The sequence below is a fragment of the Ciconia boyciana genome, chromosome 5, assembly GCF_034638445.1.
Source record: "Ciconia boyciana chromosome 5, ASM3463844v1, whole genome shotgun sequence".
NCBI lineage: Eukaryota > Metazoa > Chordata > Aves > Ciconiiformes > Ciconiidae > Ciconia > Ciconia boyciana.
Window position 1 is genome coordinate 63,120,760 of NC_132938.1, and position 24,425 is coordinate 63,145,184.

General features: G+C 41.8%; 1 protein-coding gene across 1 annotated transcript in view; it reads right to left on the minus strand.

Moving 5' to 3' along the window:
* The window catches only part of ADGRL3 (adhesion G protein-coupled receptor L3), a 516,059-nt gene that overhangs the window by 415,060 nt on the left and 76,574 nt on the right, over nt 1-24,425 (minus strand). The window contains exon 2 of the mRNA XM_072862688.1: nt 11,054-11,120. The gene's annotated coding sequence lies outside the window, so the exon portion shown is untranslated. The remainder of the gene's footprint in view (nt 1-11,053; nt 11,121-24,425) is intronic.

Here is a 24,425-nt window from a genome sequence, read left to right on the forward strand (position 1 = left end):
CTGAGAAAGCCAACGTCCACATAAGCAAAATGGGTTTGCATATGCAAAGAGCTGCAAGAGCAGAGCGGAGCAGTGTGCACCTCCAAATCTGCATGTGCCGCAAGCAGTTTATACATTTTCCAAGTGAAGAGCATGCAAATGCAGCCCTGACTTCTGCACGGCCTCTCTCTGCCTCAGCACCCAGCATCCGCAGAGCATTTGCCTTGCTGTCGAGGTTACTATCACTGCAAGCTTGAACCCCTCGGAAGAGGTGGCTGTGGGCACAGAAATCCCAGGTCACCCATCTCCCTAAGCAGGACAGAAACAGCAACCCTCTTCTGTTGGAAACACCAAGCATCCACTCAGTGGAAAAAACAGGCACCTAAAGGAGATTTTCCTCCCATGAAACCACTTGTTGTAGGGCCCTTTGCCGAATTATGTATGTAAGCATAGATCTCCCAAGCCCAGCAAAACTGTCCTTGCCACCTCTCCCGGCTTTGCAGTCTGCATAACTATTCCAGCAGCGCTTTCTTGTGCACTCCCCAGCAGAATTAATTAATGTTTGCACAGTACTTTGAAGATTAAAGTACTAAGCGACTGCTAAGTATCAGGCCAGATTCTCAGCTGGTTTAAAAACTGGCATTTGTAACACAGCATCTGGGCCCATGATCACCCTGTCTCATTAGAGAGACTCTGTAGAGAATGTGAAGAAAAAAGAATTTAAAAAATTAAAGAAAAAATACATAAGAAAAAGAATACAGAAAAAGAATACAGAAAAAGAATACAGAAAAAGAATACAGAAAAAGAAGAATATAAAAAAAATGTAGAAAAGCAGCACTGAAGTAATAACCTTCATGCTTTTCCCAGAGTCCCTCTTTCTGCAGGTGAAGAGTACAAATCTGCAGAACCACGACACTGTTCTCCTTCAAACCTCCTTAAAACTCACCTCTGCTGAGATGCCTACAAATCATTCGGCACTGATTAGCCAGCTGATGTACTGTGACTTCTGCACATTACACTTACCATACCCATCCTGCTCTTAACGTTGGCCCGCCCCATCTGTTTACTCAATGTGCTGCCTCTTCCCTATCCTCTGCCTTGAGCATTTGAAGGATTTTTTTCTTGTATATAGGTGCTAGGCCCAGCCCAGGGATACAGAGATGCCGACAAAATGTCTTTCCAGTCCTTTGCAGGCTCCATATAATATGGATGTGCAAAAGTCAGTCTCAAAGGATAAGTCTCAATAGGTTTAGATCCACTTACTGAGATGTTGTGTTCCTGTACGAAACTGTTGATCATGGAAAGCAACCCAGGAGGTTTAACTCACGCACATGTTATACGTAAAGCAGCTGTGTGCTTTTCCAAAAGGCACTGTGCTGCTGCAGTTCAAGGGCTAAACTTACTGCTTATGCTAGATTTTTATTTTTTTGTAATAGCAGGAATTGATCTTAAAATTGCAAACACATGGTCCAAGAGAAAGTTTCATTGGCGAATCAGTCTGTCACTCGAATATACTGCAATAGTTATAAGGGGAGACAAAGTGACTCTTTAAATATTATAGAGACTGGCAAGAATGCCTTCCTCTGGGGGCTTGCACTAACACAGCTGGCGCTGAGAGGAGAGGAGGCACCAGCAGACTGCACACATCTCATGCCGGGACACCACGGCTGATGGGAGAAGCACCTCCATCAGCTGGATGTGTGTGGGATGAAGCACTAGCGATAAGCAAGATCATCTGAGGGTGAGGTACTAGAATGAGTCACCTCATTGATTGCAAAGGGACCAATGCTGCGTGGCTTGGATCCAGCCAAATCTCTTATCCCATCCACGTGATCTAGGAGCCAAACTCAGACTCACTTCAAAAAAACACAGCTCCAGTTATTTCAGTAGGAAGCCATGCATGCAAAGGGTGTCAATACTCTTCCCATGGCCTCGCTAGACCTTATATTTTCAACTCCTTAACTAAATCAGTCGCATGCACTATTCACAGAGATACAAGAGGACAGCCCTCAAGCCTCTTCCCATGTGTAACAGCAAGACTCTACTCACTCAAATGCCTAAAATATTACTGGACTTTTAGGTATTAAAATGAAAATGTTACACCAAAAATGAGTTCCCATGCTGTGAGATTCCAGCGAGTGTTACAAATCCCAAGGACGCTGCCTTTGCAACAACCCCTTTTTTTAAAGAAGGTAAAACCAAAGAGAAAACTGGGGCCATCAACATAAAGTTTTTCATCTGTACTCCCTTGGTGCAGCAGTACTGCTCAAAACACGAGCGGAGAGGATGCTCCTACAACCCAAAAACAGAGAGTCTGCCCATATACACACACTTCCAGTAGCAGTCAGTCACAGATGCAACCAAGTGGGTTAACTTCCAAGCCCCGTGCCTTGGGCAAAGCTGGATATTTCCCCATGTGGCTGCAGACCTTTCTTATCCCTTGTCATGGTTTAACCTCCAGTCTGTGTTGTGCTCCTGCTTTCCAACTGAAGCCTCTCTCCACTGAGAAACATCCCTTCTGGCTCTTCAGCATGACTTAGGCTGATGGTCTGCACTCGTACCCTTAATCTCTAGAGAGCTGGGATGAGATTTTCAAAAGCACTTAGTGTTGACCTACCTCTGCTCCAAATCAGTCTGATCATATTAGGTTAACTATATTTAAGTTTGGCCACGTATATTTTGTCATAATAAACTTACCCCAAAGGAATGCTGCTGCTTTAAAACAAGATTACTAGACCTGTGACTATATTTATGCATCTCAGTAAGGAATCTGATTTTCCAGTTCTGTGGATTTTTTTTGGAGCACATTGAATATTTAGTACGGATGGAACAGAGGTCAATGCAATTATATCCTACATCTTAAAAGGAAACAGTCCCCTCTAAATTCAGTGCTAAAGAAGTGCTGCACTGGAGACCTTAAGGCTCAAAACTCCAGAAACTAACACTAAAAATTAATAGCAATCTCAACCCAGCCAGAATGCGCTTTTTTTTTTCCCCAGCATCCGTGAATGGCTCTGCACAACCAAGACCCAAATACCAATATAGGACTTTTTCTTTCACCTCCTCCCTTCTTCTTTAAAAAAGCTGCCAGGCAGTGAGTATTTCTAAATGGTACATGAAGTGACTGTCAGCTGTCACCAGCTCTTTTCCAACACACAAACACTGGAGAACCACTTCTTAACTTAGTCCATATGGCACCTCCAGAAAGACCAGAGTAATAGTTGGAGAGTTTTGGCCATGAAGCTCATACAGCATAGGACTAAATGTACCCTTACAGACCTGTTTTTTAAAACAATTAGTATGTTGAACCTTCTTCTGCTGCATTTTCTCTTTTGATATATATTTTTTTTTAACTGAATCCATAATTGGTCTATCTAAATGATTGACAGCGAAGGTGAAGGAACAGCCTGTTAGTCTTGACTGCTGGGGTAATGAATAGAGAAGCTGACATGTTAAATTTCTTCACCTCCAATTGGAATTATAAATTATAGACTTCTTTTACATTATCATAATACCAAGTTCACCTTAAAAATAGAATGATTCCTTGCGGGTATATTTATAGTAAAAAAAAATACATATCTAATGCTGTACTTAGCATATCTTCATATTTTAATATAATTGGATTGATTGTTCCAATTTTGTTCTTATTTTTGGAAATTAAGAAGCAGAATCAGATTATCTTACATTTTTCAAAAGGTCCATCATTTTGCTTCGGCAGGACATTCTGAAATTTTCAAAAACTGTCTGTAATTTAATGTATCCTCCTGCTCTCCCTACAGCTACTTGGCAGGTTGCATCTTCCCAGCTTGGCCAAGGGCCACTTTAGCTGAGTCTCTACAAACTTTGCAGGGAGCAGAACCAAGATCTGAAGAAGTCTGTAGGATCTAAATTTTCCACCCCATAAAAACCCTTAATTTGGCCTTCATCCCTAAGCAAACAACTTCTGCGAAACAAATCATCAAGTTCAAATTAATCAGTTTGTGTGAGAGCAAACACAGCCCATCAATAAAAGCAAAGCAATAAACCACAGGGAAATGCCTCCAAGCCAGACATACTGCATTTAAACTCACCAATTTATTTTGCATGGGAGGGAGGGGAGAGAGCACTTAAAACTTTTGTCTAAATTAGACTTAATTCAAATCATGCTGGTACAAAACCTCAAGGCCCAGCTCCTAATAGCGGTGTAACTGTCTGTGGAAGTGCAGAGGAGACGAAGATGATCTGCATCGTGGGATGCCAAGAGGAGGGCGGTGCTGGGGAAGGTGTAGATGCAGTCACCCTGGCCCCAGGTCCTCTCCTCCATCCCAAGGTAGACCTGGGCAATAAATCCCTTTATCTGCCCCAAAGTCTTGATAGCACCTGGGGTGGCTGCTAAAGTCATAGCAGAGCAGGGGCAAAGTGAGATACCTCGGCCATAGTGCTTTCTGTTCCCCTGGGTTTTCTATACCTTTAATCCATACAGCCCTGTTGGCAATGCTGCTTCCTAGTGACTATCCCACAGGAAAAAAAAATCAGCCTCAAGCCATCTGCATGATGAATTCCCCTACAGCTCAGTAAAGTGCTGCCTGCCTTCAATTACATTGGTGTGCCTCGATCTTATGTAATATTTTCAATTTCCAGAACAGTTTTGACATGGGGAGAGAAGAAGGGACAGGGAAGAACAATACACTTCCAATAAAATTTGGCACCGTTCAGGATTCCTTTCACCTCAGCAAAAAATCCTCTTAAGACACAAATAAATGTATCTTATTAAGTTAGCAGGATCTTCTCCTGATAGTGCAATTAGCTTTCATAGGAGATAGGCCCATGTACTGTCTTGAGAATAGACTCTCAGGCATATATAAGCACATAATATCAGGCACACTTCTCTCAAATTAAAGAAAGCATTTGTCATTTCCAGAGTTGACACTGAAAAAGTGATGTTTTAAATGCTATATTAGCACTGAATCCCAAGGGACCTCCTGAGCAGCCCCTCTCAAGGAACAAGCCCCTGCATCAACTCCTGCAATTCCCCTTTCACTGCCTGAAGGAGGAGAAGCCCTGCCAGGGAGCATCACTTGCACAGGAGGAGACAGCAAGACCCACAACACTGCAATGAGCTCATTAACAAGTCATGGCTAAGACATCTGAAGGACTTGGAGACTTTACCTCTTGCAACCAGTTAAGGAGCCTCTGCAGCGGTCCCATCCCATCCTGACCTCCCACAGAGGTCCAGAGCTCACCCCCTCGCTTTGCAGCCCGACTCAGTACAACATGCATGGACATACCTGTGCATTGCCTACCGCTCTGCGGATTAGGCAAAAGCAGCTTTGTTTTATTTCAGTTACTGCAGGGTTGGTAAATTGTAACCCTTATCCATCAATAGGATGGTCTTCATTAGTCTGTTCCCCATCATTTAACATGACTATAAGCCATTGCCAAACAGATTATACTGACTATTCCATTAATATCCTGTATTCAGCAAATGGGGAGGAAATTGTATTATTCTGGTAACTGTTTAATGTTTGCCACCAGACACACGAGGCAAATGTGTCCAGGAAATGCTTACTTGCCCAATGTCACCTGATGGATAAGTCCAGACACCCTATTCATTTGCAAGGAAGCCACAAGAAATAACTGCAAAGAAAGCAGAGCCACCGCACAGGGTAAGAAGAAAATGAGCTAATAAATACTGACAGACCATATCCTAGCATGCAAAGCAATGTGTTATTACACACTTTAAAATTAATACGTGCTATTTTGTTGGTATCAACACACGCTCGAACTGCCTGATCCTTCACACTCCACAAACCCTATGCAGCGACAAAATCGAACCCTACCGTTGGCACTTCATCACCTCCATGAAGGCACAAAATGAAGCGCCCAAGCCCCCACCCTTTGTGCATAGCCGGTATTAAAAGCGGCGTGAGCCATTTTCTTCTTGTCAAGATCTTTTCTCATCCGGCTCCCACAAGCCATGTTTACATTTCCCTACGATAGATTTTCCCTGTCTCCTGCTTCACCTAAATATAACTTCTCAACCATGTTATTGGCCTTAATTTAACAAAAAAACCCCAAACCCAAACCACACACACACACAAAAAACCCAACTGAAAAAAAAACCCAACCCTAATATCTGGATTGCAGCAGTTATGTTTCCCATTGGCTCCTTCTGTAACCCAAGGAGAAGCAGCATTTCCAGAACACGACTCGCATCGCGGATGGGTGAAATCACCTTTTGAGGGTGTCCACGTTTCTCAACCAACCAGGAGGACAAGACTTTTCATGCAGGTACCCTGGGAGAGATGCATCCTCACCCAGCTGGAATCCATTTGTGATTTCCCTGGTTTAGTCTCCAGGTGGGGGACAGGAGGATGGCAGTAACAACACTCAGCGCTGCACAATTTCCAGCTTCTCTTCAGCCTACACCGTTTAATATCGGGAACATCTAATAATTATTAATTGCACCTAACTGTAAACTGTAAAATAGATGGGGGGAATGCACAAATAAATTCTGGCACATCTGCAGCTTAGCCCCTGCTCTTCAGCTGGGTTCAGCTTTACCATGCAAAGTTTGACCCATCCATTATATATGTGCTACAACCAAGCTTTGCAAAATCTGTCAATCTGCAAGCCTTGGCAACAAAACCAGCCCAAGAGATGTAAGCAGCAATCTGAGAAGATACTCCCCAGGAATTAGATTTTGTAAACAAACATTTCAGCTAATTGCATTCTTGTTCTCAGTGCAATGAAGGCCCCATTTAGCCAAAGCATTTGTCTACAGAGTTTAGTTTCTTCCATTTAATGAACGCTGATCCTGTCTTAGCCTCGGCTGGTATATCATCAGGATCAACATGAAATGCTAATGGAGAAAGATGCTTAATATCATTTCAAGTGTTTAAGTTACAACCGCAGCTATTAAAGCAAATCCATTTTACCTGTTCCTCCTCAGGCTCCCCAGTGAGACAGATTTAAAAGTTTCCGTGGGGAGAAGCGATTCATAAATGGCTACACAGATCAGAGAAGAAAGCCTTTCACCATTAATTACAGCCAGCGTTTTCTGAACTGAAGCTGGTCATTTCGCCGCCACAACACATAATTAGTGAGGCTCATTTTAGTTTGTTGCCTTCACAAATTAGTTCACTTTTTAAAAAGCAAGGTGGCTGCCTCCAGCAGTAGGGATAACCATGCCAGCCAGCCAGGAAAATAAGGCTTCGTGCTCCATTTGTAGTCCACAGCAGAAAAAGCCAACAGGTTCCCCAATTTTCAGTCCCCTTGCTGGTTCAATGCAGAAACCGGTGTTGCTCGCTGTGGCACCCCTAACATGAGACTTTGCAGTGCACCCATGTAAGACGATCACCGCAGTTCCGTGAATCTAGTTCTTTGCAGTGAGAAAAGCTTCCTCGTTTTCAAACATTACCACTGCTAAGCCAAAGCGCAGGACGTGAAATAGCCACAGCAGTGAGGAGGAGGATGCTTCCTGCCCCTCATCCCTGTAGAGCAACTGTGGTGGGTCCAGCCCCAGTGGCATCCATGGGATCCTTGCACTGCACGCTTCGGGGACATCACAGAAATAGCAGGAGGGGATGATGCATTATAAGAGATGCTGGTCTTCACTCGCCCGGAGAGAACACTCTCAGACACCATCTGCATTTTAAAGCAGGACTGTTTCTTTCTTCCCATGGCTTGGACTGCCCCTCAACCTCTTTCAGGAGCAACTTCTCCACAGCAGAGGCTTCCAGTGGACACGCCTGCCAAGATCCTGGTTTTGAACTAGGCACCCGAAATACCGGTCAGAGCCCCTGGCACTTGCCAGACGGAGCACGCTGCTGGCAGCTATCGTTGCAAATGCTGAAGTTATCCTCATGCAGATTTTAAAAGGCCACTGTTTATGCATGTAAATTCTGAAGGGCATTAGCGGCATCGCTGACACACACTGACAGCCAGCCCAGCTCCGGGAAGGGAATAAGCAGCAGCGACTGCCTGAATAATTGATGTGCTTTTACTCTGCCCCATGGCCCAGTTATTACGTTGCTCACTCTCTTCAACTGCCTGTGGTTTCTAAATTAATTAGAAATCTTAATGTCATGGCCAACCGGTTAAAAAAAAAAAAGGCACCAAGAACAAAAGAAGAGAGTGCTTCTCATGCCCTTGAGCCTTGGGATCTCTTACTTTGGCCTGGCCACGCAGGCAATAAAAATGCAGTCTCAATTTCTGAAGCTTCGGACTCCGCTCACCAATGCTAACAGCAGCACAGCATGAAAGCCACTCCACCTGCAAAAAGCCCTCATTTCATGGGGGTGAACACCCCCATCAAGGTCACCTCTCCCATAAGATGGAGCAAAGCTTTTCCTAAGGGATGGTGCATGTGCGGAGCAGCTAGCATCTCTTCAATACAATGAAATACGTCTGATACGACCCTAACCCAGCCATTGCAACCTAGTGTCATGCGGTACCAAATGAAAGGACACCGCTGAAGTCTGGAGGAAGTACAGAGCTTGCGGATGTCCTGCTCTTACAGTTGACAGAGCTAAATGGCTCCGTGGGATCCCTTTCACAGGCTGAAAAAAAATTGCGTGCAATCACCTGACCTCAGAGAACAGGAGAAGCTGATAAAAATGACACATTGGTCAAATATAACAATGTCAGTGGCCATTTCTTTGCTACATACGTACCCTTGTCTACTTACAATATTGCTTATGCTTAAACTTTAAAACACTGTCTATAGCTTTTAAGAAACCCAGTGGGAATAATTCCCCTGTTTGAGCCACATTGCATTAAAGTGCGGGTAGTTTAAATCCAAGTCCTTGGAAAGCACTTAGCCATGATGAATCTGGGGTATTTTTAGTTTCTTACTTGCAAAAAGAAATACTGATTTTTTTTAAAAAATCTCTTTACAACTGTACCAAAAGCATAAATAAACACAGACAATTGGATTTGTTGAGATAATTTTAAATTGCACAGATAACTTAGACTAATATTTCACCTTCTTATAAAAGAGCAGTGAAATAACAGTGAAACTCAACAGTGCAGCACAGTCTTTCTTTTTGCCAATACATCACATCTTACTATAATCTGCAGGATACTGAGGGGAAGAAAGGTATAAGCCACCTTTCCATTATTCCCCTTGGGAAATTAATTATTTTAAAGAAATCGGATTTTTCAATCTTTCTTTTTGACATGGATAAACCAGCTTATACTCAAAGCAATGAATTGTTTAAGTCCCCAGTAAACTTATCCTACATCTCCCATACATGTTAAGTGCCCAAACATGACAGTCCCAGGGCAGAGAAATGAGCTGGCGATGGTGACACGAGGCTTTACAGAGTTTTAAATGACACTGTAAATCCTAATGGAAGTATCCAACAAAACAAATCCCATTCGTTAGCACATGGAAGGTAATTCAAAACACTGTGAGCCCAAACTACAGGAGAGTGTGGTTCTCTAAAAACTTAATGCATTTTAAGCAAGCATTTATTTACTCGTAGAGCTTCTCCCTCTATCTGCTCTTTTTCCTCTCCTGTCATAATTTTGCATTAAATTGATGCTTGCAGAGTCCACCACAAAAAAATACAGAAGGACCAAAGCAAGTTGCAAATTTAAGCCCTTTCAGTGTGTTTCAACATCCTTCCTGAGAACTGAGATGGCACTCTTATTTGTAGGGTGAGAAGATGGGCTTCCAGCAAATTGTAATGCTGAAACATGAAGAAGGCAGCACTGGTCCACCCTATGATTTGTTTGCATTTGTCATCTTGGCTTACATACTGCCTCTAAAATGCATGTACTAATTATCGGCAGTATGGCACTGCAGATGTAGTGAACACAAGATGTCACTCACATGCATTTTTCAAACCCAAGCAATTAAATGAAGTCTCTCATAAGAACATATTACGTGTTCATACAGAAGCTTTCCTGACGCCTGCAACATCTCCTATCTGATTCTCTTCGCATCTATGTTTTTAAATCTCACTATGCTTGCTTTGCTATACTCAAATGTACAGACCTTCACGTTATATATTCCCTTTTGCCTCCATACTGTGGCATCTACATACATCTCTTCTCACTTTGAAGTTAATATATTAATTATTACAAAAACAAACTGAAAGGCTCAGGTCATGTAGATTCCTCTAGGTTATCCACAGTAAAAATGAAGCCATGCACAGGCTTTAAGGCAGACGTGGGGTCCTGATCACTCCTCTGGATCACCGTACAGCTGGAAGGATGTACCAGCTGAAGCAGGACCGCCACTCTTCAACATGACCATGCCCTCCTTGCCCAACTTCTACATGACTTGCCTCCAGAAAGGAGCAAAGTGCAAAACCACACAAGGTCCCACAGGGCTGCTCGCCTCTCAGCCTTGGAAAGAAGGTGGAATAAAATACAGGAGACAGCAGCGGTACGGAGCAGCACAGCTCTCCTCATTGCTTTTTGGAGCCTAGTCTTTCAAGATGCAGCCCCCGGCAAAGTGGCTCATGAAAGTTTGATGAACAGCATTTTGTTTAACACCAGCAACTGAGCCACAGCCCTGTCGAGCTGCATTGCCCAAGCAAAATGTCACGCCCCAAGAGGATCAAGAGACTCAATTGCAAGAGGCAGGCTCGCAGGCAGCAGAGGAGCTCATGACCTCTGGAGCAGGGTGCACCACCCCACAAGTTACTCGGTCACCGAAACATGAGGAGGCTGCTGTAACACTGATGAACACTGAGCCTCCTTCGATACTTGCAGACTGTGCTACAAGGCTGTGCTAGGCAGTCTTGCAAATATAGGGAAGTCCACAGCCTTTTCCATTGGCACATATAAACCTTGATTTTTTCCCCTCTTTTACCTTTTTCACTTCTACATGCACTGAAAAAAATCACGGTGTTCTACTCCCTACCATTTTGCTTCAGCATTTTCATGCTCTGCTGCTTTTGTTCCCCTGCTCCCTTTCCATAAAGGAATATTCTCAAGAAACAACTGTGCCTGCATAACTGAAAATACACAAAACCCATATGCAGAGATGGTGCTGTAGGCTCACGCAACATGATCAGGTTGAGCGGTTTAATATTTTAGCATAGCTAACAAATGAGGCTAGACTATATGGTCCAGTAATTACCTTTTCTTGTTCTTCAGGTGCTAAAAATCCACATGCTACTTTTTGCAGGGTACCGAACTCAGCATTTCTGGAAACAAAGAGAAAAAGAAAAAAATTATAAAACATTTATACTTGCCTCTGAGGACTTATTAGGCACTCATGAACTTTCTGCTATACATGCACCAGAGGATACAGCAATGAACAACTGGTTTTGGTCAACAGATCTGATTTTAAAAAGCCTATAAGAATTTTTAATCTCTGTGAAGTACACCTCTGTATGGGAAGATAGTACTAGCACATAACCAACAACAGTTGGATGAAAAATCAGCAGAAGCTATCACTGCCAATTATAAAAAAAACATTAAAGATACAAGTAGTTATTGAATACACAAGCAGGTTCATGAGTATCTCTTCACCATAACAGACTCTAGTGTGATCTGGATAAACTATTGTTATACTAGAGGTTTTACCAGAGATTTTTAGAGGTTGCTGCACCACAATAATAAAGAAATATCTAGCTTGAAAAGAATGTAAAATAAATTACAATTTTAAGGATGTTAATTCCTGTTCCTCAGCAGTTACATCTTAAATTTCCTCTGTCCCTTTACATCTTCAGTATTTTCTTCTAACTATAGTGTTAGATGCTAAATGTAACATTGACAAAAGCATGAAATGCATGGATCCAGGTCAGCCTCCTGGAAGTGTTGGTTTTACTAGGATTAATTACACATGAAAAATTGCTCCTCACAGTTGGGATTGCTACAGATGAAACTTTGGTGGGAATCAGTTTCGTGAGAGTCAAGCTGGATGGCACAGGACCCCGGGACCCCATCCCACCCCAATTAAACAATTAGAAAACGAAATAAAAGCCCCACACAAGGAAAATAGCAATGATTCCTCCTGCCTGAATTTTGCTTCCAACATTAACTACAAGCCCAGCTCGTTTTCTGCAACCCGTAAGGGAGAACACAGCTCATTTCATCTGCAAGAAGTTTATTAAAATGAAAAACTATAAAGTCTGATTAAAATAGGATCCAGTGTTAAACTGGGGCCAGTTGCTCCAGTTGCAGTGGTGGGTCCCTAAGCCTTTCCCAACAGGGACTGCAGCACAGCTTTCCTCCTGCTGCCATGGCCCCGCACCCTGGACCATCCTATACCTTAAAAACTCTGCAGATGAAAAAAAGTGGTCCTAGGGCTCCGGTTTCATAGCTCAGCTGATTCAGAATGGTCCTACTTTAATCTTTGATGCCAAAAAAGGAAAGTTTCACGCCAGCTCTATGCACTCCTCAGCAGGTACTCCCCTGAGAGTATGAGAAGAAGGAGGCTAAGGCATTGGTCCCTAACACATAATTCATCTTATTTATGTACTAAAGGAGCAATCGCTTGCATTCAGTAACCTTGGAAGTCAGACAAGTAAATTAAAACTTAAAACAAGGCTTGAGACTCCAGCATGCATGCTGCTTTTTGAGTGATTTCTCTATAATAGGCAAGTATGGATGCTCTGGAAGAAAAAGAGACCTATTCCAGGTTGCCTGTCAGCAAAATTGCCTCTGTAAGCAATAAACAGGTTTTGGACCATCTAAGAAGTTTACAGGCAAACTCAGGGTAAGACCAGCTATTATTTCTCACTGTACAAATGAAAAAGTCTCCAGATGTTAGCTGCTTTCAGCCTTGGATTTTGATCAAATATATACAGTTTCAGTAGGAAAAACACTTTTACAAGTGCAGAGCAGACCAGGCAACACCTCATGAGGGCATCCATATACGTTATTTCTAGGTAAAATGCCATTTGTTTAGACTACTCTGCTTGTGTTTTATAGCAAAACCTCCACCTGGTTCCAAGAAGCTTTTGGAGAATAACTCTGATTTGATGGCAGCAGTATAGAGCAGAGAAATGGTGGTTTGCCTAGTCTGAAGAAGTTAATGTTTGTTACCCCATTACCTTGCAACGGCTTTTTAAATGAAATTAAAACAAGATCTTTGTTTCATTTATGATACCCCAGATTTCACTTCTGCTTGGAGCATAAAGGGCTAGAGATAGCACAACATACAGTTTATGGCTCTTCTGTGTCGTTTTAGGATTCAGCACATGCTCTCCTCCCAGCTCACCTTTATTTTATCATAATGTGAGTGTACTGACTGGTAAATCTTTCTTGACTTCCCTCCCCAAATGCCAAATGTATAACCTTGAGTTGGCCTCTGCCATATGCTATTTCTATGCAGATTTCAAATGTAGTTTGGGGAATTCTTGTTCTTATTAAAATAAGAAGGGAACAATACAGGGATTCCTGCACAGCAAAGATCTTGCAAAATACTTGCTAGAGAGTCAGCATTCACTGGCACTGGGTGCACTGCAGGAACTACAGGGATTTGGCGTTAGCCCTAAAAGATAGAATAAACACACTAAAGAAAGAGACATTGCTTTACGTCTGACTCCTGTTAATACTCACAGCAGTACAGCGCCTGCCCCATATGCAAGGGAAGCTCGTTTTTATTTTCTTTTACTGCTTTCCACACCACTCGACTAACCTGCTCCCCTCTAAAACCTACAGTACTTCTTCTCAGAAAGCATTTGTCATTTCTTCCCAGTTCTTCCCCAGTTGTACTCTGCCTGGACAATTTGGCAAGTGGTTTCACTTAAGATGCTAATGGAGAGGGGAAATCACCTTCTTCTCTCTTGCTCCATCCCATGTTACCCTGGAGCTCTACCTGCAGAGATTACTGCTAAATGGGTAACACATACTTCAACACAGCCCACTCTTACTAATGTAACTGCTGGCATTCCTATGGCTAAATATTTCTAAATCCTCTGCTATGGTGAGTAATGCATCCACCCAAATATGACAAGGGCATACTGCTCTGCATCACTAGATGCCAGAAGAAGGGCAATTAATCTGCAAACCGGCGTGCTGCTGCACCTCCATGCCAAAACAGAAGCTGCTATTAGGGAGAGCAATGATAAACACTTTCTGTTCGGCAACAGCAAAGGCTGGGAGGAGAATCCATCAAGACAGGCTGGCTCACCCTCGAGCAGCTGTCTTCGCTGCAAAAAGCCAAGCGGTCCGACTTCAGTCGTTAATGCTCACGGCAGAAGAACCCACAAAAAAAACCCACACAAAGGTTTAGGCAACCAGCAGGAGGCTTGTGAAAAAGTCTTCTTTGCTAAAACATACCAAGCACCTTGTTTCTGGCTCTGTTCAAGTAGAGGAGTGAGCACCCGGCGTTGTGCTTTTGGAGATGAAAACCCATATGGAGCAGCACAGCACCGCTCCTGGGTGTTAGCGTCTCTGCATCAGCCCTATGAAACCAAATCAGCAACTTTCACCTATGGTGACTTAATTAACATGCACACTACGGATCTCTCCAAATCCCGCACATTGCCATCCTCCATTACGAAGCTCTTTTGATGAAAGTGATTAAAGCTAACAATTATAATTTGTGTTAGAGATGCCCCTAGAGGCTTCAGCTAGGCTCAGACTTCATTGTTCACAGAACACAATGCAAAGAAATCTCTCTGCCAAAGAGCTCATCCTCCAAGAAGACAAGGCAATCAAGGAATAGCAGAAAGAAAGCCACGGAGACAAAAACCAGTTGCTCAAGGTCAAACAGCAGGCTGCCGAGGGAGCCAGAACAAAACCCACCTCCTCTGTGGAGCACTCATAAGGCCATGCTGACTCTCCAATACTAAGCTGATCAACTAATACACTTTATTTATCAAGTGTCAAGAGCAGATGAAGTAGTTCATAGTGTTACTTGTTGTTCTGTGTTTCATCATGTATTTTTGTGGTGGCTCTCCAAGCAAAGCTAACCATGACAGCAAAAGAGTTACCTTCCCTTCACCTTCCAAAGAAATGCTTCCCATACCTTTTTGTGCACATTACTGACAAATCAATCCCCCTCAATTTTTTTATTCTTCCATCAATGCTTTCAACAAAGAGTGATTGCTCAAGCGCCCTTCTCCACCTTGCACTTCCAATTTTTTAAGGAATGGTCAATCTCGATATGCATAATTATAATTGCAAATGGATCATTTTATCTTGTACTCTTCTATTTTAATGGGATTATGTATGGTCAAATCTCTACGGTAACATTTAAAGTCAAAACCTCCTATGTCATTCATATGTGTTTAAGATATTTAAAAACATTAATATGCAACTAGTGATATTACAAAAGGTTAGATTTCTAACTACCCGGCCCAGTTACGACACCATAAATCTGATAGAGTTTTCACTGATTACTAGAAAAATCTTTCCAAGGCAGTGTAACTGGAATTTAGTAAAACTTCTTGCCATACAATTCATGAGCAAGAGAGTGCTTCTGTTGTGCTTTGTACGGGGAAAGAACAAAGTACAAGTGTGCAAAGTGAGTGAAGCTTTTAGTCTTTGCAAACAACTTCAGTGCATAAAATATTAAAAGCAATGCTAAACTAATCTCTGGCAAGAATTGCAGGCAACTTGTATTACGAATGCCTTTGTTTTACCATTTAAAAAACATTAGAGTCTACCATTATGGTTGTGTATCACAGTGATGTACATTAACCTCTGTAATTTTCCAACATGGTACATTGCAGTAACACAAATTAGGCTATCTGGCAAAAAAAGCTTAAAAAGACACAATATTTAAAGTGAGCAGACGGGAAAGCTCCTCGCTTCTTCCTGCCAAAGACAGCAGGAGAAAGTCCAGTCCTCTTTTCCTCAAAGCAAATGGTAAAATCCCATTAATTTCCCCTGGAACTGACAGATCCACAGCATCTGGGAAAGGATTCAGTCTAAATACATCGCAGACATAGCAGATGAATGATTTGGGGGAGAGGGGTCGCCTGCTCTCATTTTAACACTTCTGTGTAACAGGAATGGAGCAGGTCATTTCTGTAAGCTTGAAAATGCTTTGTGGGCTTTCAGTAGGATTTTCCCTTCAGCATTTTTTGCCTTCTGTCTCCGTTTCCTTCTTGTTCATATGCCTAATGGCTTTCAAATCTGTTATTTGAGTGTACAAGAAGCTTAAAGCCTACCCTTGGTACTTACTGTTGTAGGGCCCACATGGATGAAATTTTGTTCTCCTATAATTAATAGGAAAACATTTACATTTCATATATTCTGGAATAATAATCTCCTTTCCACTAAGGAAAGAAACTGCAAGCTAAATTTTCACCTACACATTATATGGAAGTTTTCATACCAAGACATCTATTTTAGGTACAGAAAAACTACAAGTATATGCTATAAGTATATAAAACTATAAGTATATGCTCATCATGTTTGCAAACAACTCTAATTTCCAAGATTAAATTTGTCCTCTCATAAACACATCTAGCAACTAAACCAGAAATATTCATTTGGTTTTGTAACCGTTTTTGAAGATTTTTTTTTTTCTCGATGGGATGAGAAAGACGACTTTAAAAAAGATGAAAAAAAAAAGGAAAAAAAAAAAGAAGAAAAAGAGGACATAGCCCAATGCTAGGACAGCAACACTCACCTAAGGCGTGTTAGAATCATGCTTCTGCTCTGCATCATGCAGAACACGCACTTAAACCTCGCCGCTTCCCCTACGAGGCCACTGGGATGCTGCTCTCCTTCCTATATAACTACCTGGCTCCCTTCCCTCATTTTCCACTTCTAACATATCAAACAGAACCTCCGAAACTCCATCCAAACCCATACACTTCTGTGAAATATATTGAGTTTGAGGAGAAAAAGGTCAGTTTCATTTTGTCTCAACTGGCTCTAGCTCCCAGCTGTCAGGACCAACGGCTGCTGGGGTTAAGCAAGAATTTTGTGCCTGTCTTTGGAGCAGAAAGCAGCCATTATTTCAAGCTGGCATCCCAGGGATTTTTTTGCAAGTAATATACTGGTCCCAAGTAGTTTTAGAAGCAAGTAACCAGGCAGCCATGCGAAGCTGAGGCCCTGGTATTGGAAGACCCAGAGGGTTCCCTGCAACAGCAAGGCGTTTAATGCGAGAGGAGGAGGGAGTCTGGAGTCCTGCCAAATCTAATCCTGGCTATACGTGCCACAGCTGGATTTCTTCAAGTAGGGGCTATTACATTGGCACACCACTGACCAAAGTCGTCTGTTTCGTGTAAATTCCTTGGAAAGACCTTAGGAGATAAAACTGATTAATCCTAATTAAAATGAAAAACAAGGAAATGACACAGTCTATTGAATCTACTTGATGAATCAAAAGCCTCCCTCATTTCTGTGTTAATTGTCTTTTTACAAACGTGCAGTACTCTCATACGCACAGAATAATGTTTTCATATTTTTCTTCACTTAGAACATCACGGGCCAGATGTTAGAAAGCACCCAGAGAGCCCTTCTGCATTATCGGGCCCCTGCAGAAGTGCCTAAATGGATGCCGAGTCCTTTCTCAGACTTCTTGTGGCTTTAATAAAAAATCACAGCCTGCAGCAATGCGACAGCCCAGACACTGCAGCTAGGGAAGGACCGGCACCAGGCAGGACACAGCACCTCCCGAGCATGCTGAAAGGTGTGCAAGATGCCCCATTAGCACTGGGCAGGGAATATGCGATGAGTTAAATTCAACCAACATAAACCCACCAAATCTCTCCTCTCAATTTGCATGAGTCTGATAACGCTTCGATGAAATATAGTTGCTCGGGTTTTTATCAATAGGCTACTTGCACATAACACTGTATCACCGTAAGGACATTTGGGAAAGCAATCAACCTGCAAAGACATTCTTGAAGTGCAGAAATGGAGAACAGACCCTTTCAAGGACAGTTCAGCTTAGGATGTGAGTGATTTAAAGAGAAATGAACCAGTACACTGCTAACACCAGCTATTGGGATGCATTTGGCACAGGAGGGTCTCTTTCTCTATGGATACGTACATAACACATTAAAGAGATCCACATTCAATTTGTATCCAGTCAAAATCGTATGTTGCCTAAAGTGGGGGGGGGGGGGCAAAGCTAACCTAAAATAAGTGGTAAAGACACACTGGATGAAACCCAGAATCTGCTGCATTACTTGCTTAGACACCTTTTATTATGGTTACATTTTATTATACAGTAGTAAAAAATTACAAGGCAACATCCTGTGTTATTTCCCACTGGGATAAATGATACAGATGTACTATTAAATCTCAAAATCACCACCAGTCTGCCAGGCTACATTCCATTTGTGCCTTTATAATGTGTCAATAGGCTGACATTTATGCCTTCTGATGGTAAAGCTATTTATATTATAGACATTTAAATGTGCCATAAAATGCATAGCACTACACAACCCTAGAACTCTTCCAATCTTTACCAAAACAACACATACAAAGCAAAAATCCCACCAGACACCAGCAGCCAAACTTAGGACATATTGGCTCCATTTTTTCCATTCTAAGTCAATGTTATGAGGGTTTTTTAAAATATCCTTATAAAAGAGGGTTAATGCAACCTTTCTCCTGTGCATATATTCAACCCATAGTTAGTTTTAATTTTGGTTTATAGATTTTTGTCCTTTCCCAAAACAGTTGTCTTTAAAATCTAAATCACTGGCTTCATGATGTGTTAGGTGATGGGACATGCCTAGCTCTCCAGCTGAACCGCAGGCCACCATGCAGCCCTATCCTGACACTTGTAACCAAAAACAGGAGCTGCGAGGCACCTATCCCAGCTCTGTATCACCACCAACCACAGCTGGGGAGGCACTTGTGATAGTCCACCACAGCTTGCAGCCCAAGGGCATCCTGAACCATGGAAATACACTGGCAAAGGGATGGTCCTACAGGGATCTCACTGAACCTCATGGAGAGCAGGTAGGGATGGTCACTGCAGGTCACAGACTATATGTGAACAAAGACGTGATCTCAGCCTAGTCACTGGCACTGAGGGTTTGAGGGGCATCAAGTCAAATAATACTTAGTTAAAAATGAACTTTCTCTGCTTAGCCCCACCAAAGAAGCTCCGAGGCTGTTGTCGAGGCGCTTCTTGCACATATCAAGTTTCTTAACAATATAAACGATAAGCAGGCAAAAAGCAAAGGAGGAGTTCAGAAATACGCAGTCTGGGAGGGCACACTGGAAGGAGGGCTACATGCTCCAGTTATTGTCCCCCAGCAACTGGCATGTGAGGACAAGGAAAAGTTGCAAACATGCCAACTCAATAGTTTTCTGCAGGGATCACGTCTTGAAACAATTATGGTTGCAATAAGGGCCACTGATACTTCAGGGACTTGTTTTAAAAAACTCCTTAAAAGAAAATTAACATAGAAAACAAGTTTGGGGTATTTTTCCTCAAAGAACATCAGAGCTTAATGCATTAGAATGCAACCGCATCAGATACTGCACTAGGATTGCCCATGCTCAAGCTGCAAGTAGGAAAATGCCAGGCCGAGCTACTTCATTACAGTGCTTACAATCAAAGTGAGATAGAAAGTGGCTGCTTCTTCACCCTGACAAGTTTTTAATTGCATCTAGAAACCACCTTCTACTTTAAATTTCATTCCAAGATTGTGTCTGATAAAGGCTGCTCAAGATGAGTTTGTCACACTTCTAAATAATTATTATTAATGTGACACTAACATCCTTCACTGGAGTTTATGCCACCTAAAGCGTCTTTCAAAAAATGTCCTTATCATTAAACTTAGCATCCAATGTGACTCAAATGCAAAATTATCTTGACCTTTTAATTCAAAGTGGCTCACCAGTTACAGTTCCTCCTTCCTAAGGAGGCCCATCACCTTTTCTATTTTGGTGACATTAGTAAACATCTTTCGAAGTGCAGAGGAATACCTTCCCACATCAGTGTGTTTAACACACATGTGCAACCTTAGATGATTCTAACATCCAACGCAAGACTAAAGGTTATTAACAGGCTGCATTGTCTCAAGGCAATGCAGTCCAATCTACAAGTCTCAGGATGACCACATTTTCATAAGCATCTTCCATGACCTTTAAATGAGCTTCTATGAGCTCATTCTATGAGCTTTGCAACCTGTCAAGGAAAATACCGCATGTGGTCCTGACGTGCTGAAGGATCACAACATTGCGGCACCAGCAAAGCATGGGCTTTGGAAATCCTGCGCCGCCAGGATCAGGGAAGCAGGGGGTCTCTATGCAGATACCCTCATGAATTCAACTGTCCAACGATCTGCTATCCAAATTCAGGGAGAAGCCCTTTAGCTAATGATGAAGATTTAAAAAGGGCGGGTGGGGGGGAAAGCCTCCTGCTCCCCATAAAGCACAAAATAAAACTTTCCCAAAAGGAGAGGCTCCAAGGAAACTGCACAGTCATGCCCTGCCGAAATTTTCTTTCAGTTTTCTGTGGGGCAAAGCATCCCACAAGTTTTAAAGATCTGTAAATGCAACTAATCTGGACACTAAAGGATTTCTGTAAAGGTAAAAAAAATAAATTAAATGTAGCACTAAGAAATCCATGAGAGGAAAAATCTTACCAGTGTCTCCCCATACAGTTAGCATGCAATACTAGTGTTCAATACCTTTTTCCTGAGACATGAAATATATATAAAGACATCTCTGGCTACAGCTATTTTGGAACTGACTTCAACCATCTTTGGTTTATTACCTCAGATAGCATGATATCATCAGAAGCCTTTTAATGTCTTTTAAGACCTTTTCCAGTTATTCTTAAATTATTAGGTGTGAATATGTGCATGCGTGTGGTATTTCTTTATTTCTGCAACTATGTGATAAACTGCAGTGCCACAAGATAAATTGCATTCAGTTTACACATTTGACCTCCTCACTTGAACTCTGTCTGCTAATCCATTTCAGCTGGGACTATTTCTAATATGCCATACTTCCGCACAGCTTTCAAACAGCTGTAGAGGCGCTTTTTTGTGTGCGTTTTTAAATGGATTGCGCATTAGAAATATTTTCTTCTTTGCACCAGAAAGTGGAACAGATTACAAACAGAAAGACCCTGGCTCCTAGCAGCTCCAGGATCGAGTGTCAGAAACGTCCCAAGCCAAAAGGGAGCAAAAGCTGCTCTAGGTGTGCAGCAAACTTTTCTGATGTGGGACGCTTGCACCTTTAATGGTGTCCCTAACAATATCTGTCACACACCTGCAATCCCATTAAAATCCTCAGCAGCTATCCTCCTCCCTTACTCTGCAAGAGTTTTAATGAAGGTTTAGACACTCAAGCCTGGCCTTCACATACATCACCCCATCTCATGCAGGTGAAGCATCACCCCACCACACAGAGGTCTTCTCATGGGCACACAATTAAAACATGCTGCACCGCTACTTGCTCAGCTCCAGCCAAGCAATTTGTATAATCCTCCCTTTTCAGGAAAACTTCTGGAATTAAGAACAAATGCTTCAACTTGTGCGTTGCAATATAAAAAGGGTAACCAAGAATCAAATCAATTCTGGTTTTCCCTTAGGAATAGATAAATGTATTTTAATTGTCATCGCTGTTTGTTTCCCAGAGGTTGCACATAACCAGCTCTCACTAACACACATTTTCTCTGTGTGTTTGAGAAGGTGACTGCTTTTCAACAGCTGAAATTATTTTTTTTACTTTTTAAATTTCCTTGCTTGGTTTCACCTTAAATTTTTTAAATGGTAAATGATAAAGTTTTGTTTGCACTTAGCCAGCATAAACAAATAATCTTTCGACTACTCACCACAATTTTTCACAGAAAGGACAAGAATAAGTGTTTTAATAACTTGCTTAAATATCCGTGACAGAAGAGTCCTTCTGTTCCAAAGCTGCCGCTTGCATTTGACACACCTGACCAAATAGCAAAAACGCTGCTTTCTCAGCTTCTTCTTGAATCTCAGGCAAGATGGATGCTCCTGGTAGCACTTCTCTTTCATTCAGTTGATGGGTACATTTACTAAGCATTGCAAAGCATTCAACTGCACAGTTTAAGCATGTGCTTAACTCTACATATGCTCTAAAATAGCAGGATTCATTGGCACATGCTGGCCCACCATCCTTGATACAGGGCTTAAACCTTAGCATTACTGCTGCTGAAGGAAAACAAGCCAGCCCCTTTCTCAGCTTCAAATAACTGAGGAGTCTCAGCAGCATCCGTAAAACTAATGCAGATGAAAATTAAGGATGTGGTGAAGGGCCCTGCCAACTGGGGTCTTGCTGTATTCTTCCAAAAGAAGTCTGATGGCATTAGATATATAAACATGACTGGCTTAAGCAATTAGACCTGCATTTGTTATAAACTCTGCAATCAAATATTAATTTCATTTTGCAATGTCATCAGTAGTCTGACACAAGCAAAAGGAAATTAAAAATGCAGGAAAGTATTCCAGGTAAGCATATACTTTTTAAAGGAGCTAAATTACTTATTTAAATTACAGAGACATACTGAATGGATGGCTGTGAGAAAAACCTATTGCAGGAAGTGGCAGAGACACTGGTTTTGGGTAAATCAGAGCTTTTGTGTGGTGGTCCTTGATAACAAATGCATCAACCCACAGGGTGACATTTCTGTACCCACTCTAAGCCCACATTACAGATCCTTTCAACTTCTAGAAAACTGCACTCATTTGGAGACGATAGTTAGAACTTGACTATCTTCTAAGTATGTTGGTTTTGGCCAATATGTTTTTTTCAAGTCACATAAATTATTAATCCCTTCTGAATTAAAAAAAAAAAAAAAGGCATTAAGAAAAAGTGCACTCTTCTCAGGTGCTCCTTTAAGGAAGTTTTGCACAAGGAGGTCTCAATGGATACCACAGTTTTATTCACAGTTGGCCTGTTTTTAGATATGAGAGGAATCATTGACTCTTAAAATGATGAGCACTGCTCGGGCTTTCCTTAACATGGAAAAGGAGATTTTACTAATGGTTTGACCTGAAAAAAAGGAAGGCAGACCTCTAGTAATTAGAACAAAAAAATGCTTTAAATGTCCCTTCTTTTTGCATGAACCATTACAGAGGTTATTTGGCCAAAAAGCATCAGCTGCTGAACATCACAGAGAAATCTCTGTCTATCCCCATTCCTGATGGTGCTTCTTCGTTGATATAGAGAAGTATAAATAGAGAAACAACATTCAAAACATTTTACCAGAGCAAGAATATTGGTTGAAAAAACATCAGATGAATGACAAAGGGAGACTGTAATTGTTTAAACAGTATGAGAAAAAAACAGTGCTAGCCATTTAGCAGAATATTGAGAGGCTGTATGTTTTCATCCAGTATTAGATGTATCAGTACAAATCTGAGACAGAAAAATGTAAAAATGTTTGGTAGACTTAGGATTGGGGGATACCACTCTCTTGACTGACTGGAATTGGTGGTGAGACACTAATGACCTAAACGAAAGAAGGATGGACAAACCCATTGCAGCTCTTGGATGCCAACTGCTGCTCCACGCCAGACGGCTGGTGGCCATCTGACAGCTGAAGTGAGAACCACCCTGAAAGGCAGTCTGTACGCATACCTGACCAGCATCACGAGTCATGTTCAATATCCTCAAATTGTAATTTACTAGGTATTTGCTGGCTGGGATCTCCTAGAACACTTATCAAAGACGTTCATATCTATTCCCACATCTGGAACAAGTGACTCAAGTAAGCATCACATTAGGGCAATAAAAATGAGAGCAACTGGTCTGAACTGGGATACCAGCAATTCCTGATGGCTGATGTATATTTATCAAGTTCATTCTGAACTGCTGTAAGAGGTCCCACTGCCCTCGGTGCTAAGCAAATCCTAACCAGTGGGTGGTCCCAGATGAGAAACGTGAGAAGCTGCTTGCAGAAACCCATCTCAATGCCTTGCTCAGTGCCAGCAACACAAGGACTTCTTTGTAACTGCTATCTGCACAACCTCTAGGTTGTATTTCTGTTATTCACATGGCACCAGCAGAGAGAGCGTGGCAAGAAATTTTGGCTTGATGTGATACACAAAATGTAGTATATAATCGGAGTTGCCAGGAAGGTGCGTTTTTGCTGAGCAGTATCAGAGAAATAAATTACAAAGAAATGTAACTGCTGCCTATTAAGAGACAGATTTATATGATAGCTAAAGCTTTCATAGTTTATGAAACAATGTCTAATAAAATGGCACAGCTGTGATTTAGTAAGGTGTTTAAATTAATCATTACATATATTTTGTATTTCAGACTGGTCTGCACTACTAAGTCACATATTGGCTTTGCCTGATACACGCATCCTTTTTTGCATATGTAATGAGCTTATCAGCTTCCAGTAGAAAAGGCAATTTTAGAGCTATCTTCTCCTAAGGTTTGCATTTAAATACACCAGATGACTCATTCATTGTACTAATATACACAGTGAATTCAACAAGGTGAAAAATGTTAAAGGCTGAGATTCTGCGCAGCACAGTAGGAGGATGAAGAGCACAAAGAAATCAAACTGAGAGGGACTATCTTAGCCAGCAAGGCTTACTGGGAGTAGGGAAACAAACAAACAAACAAACAAACAAACAATAAAC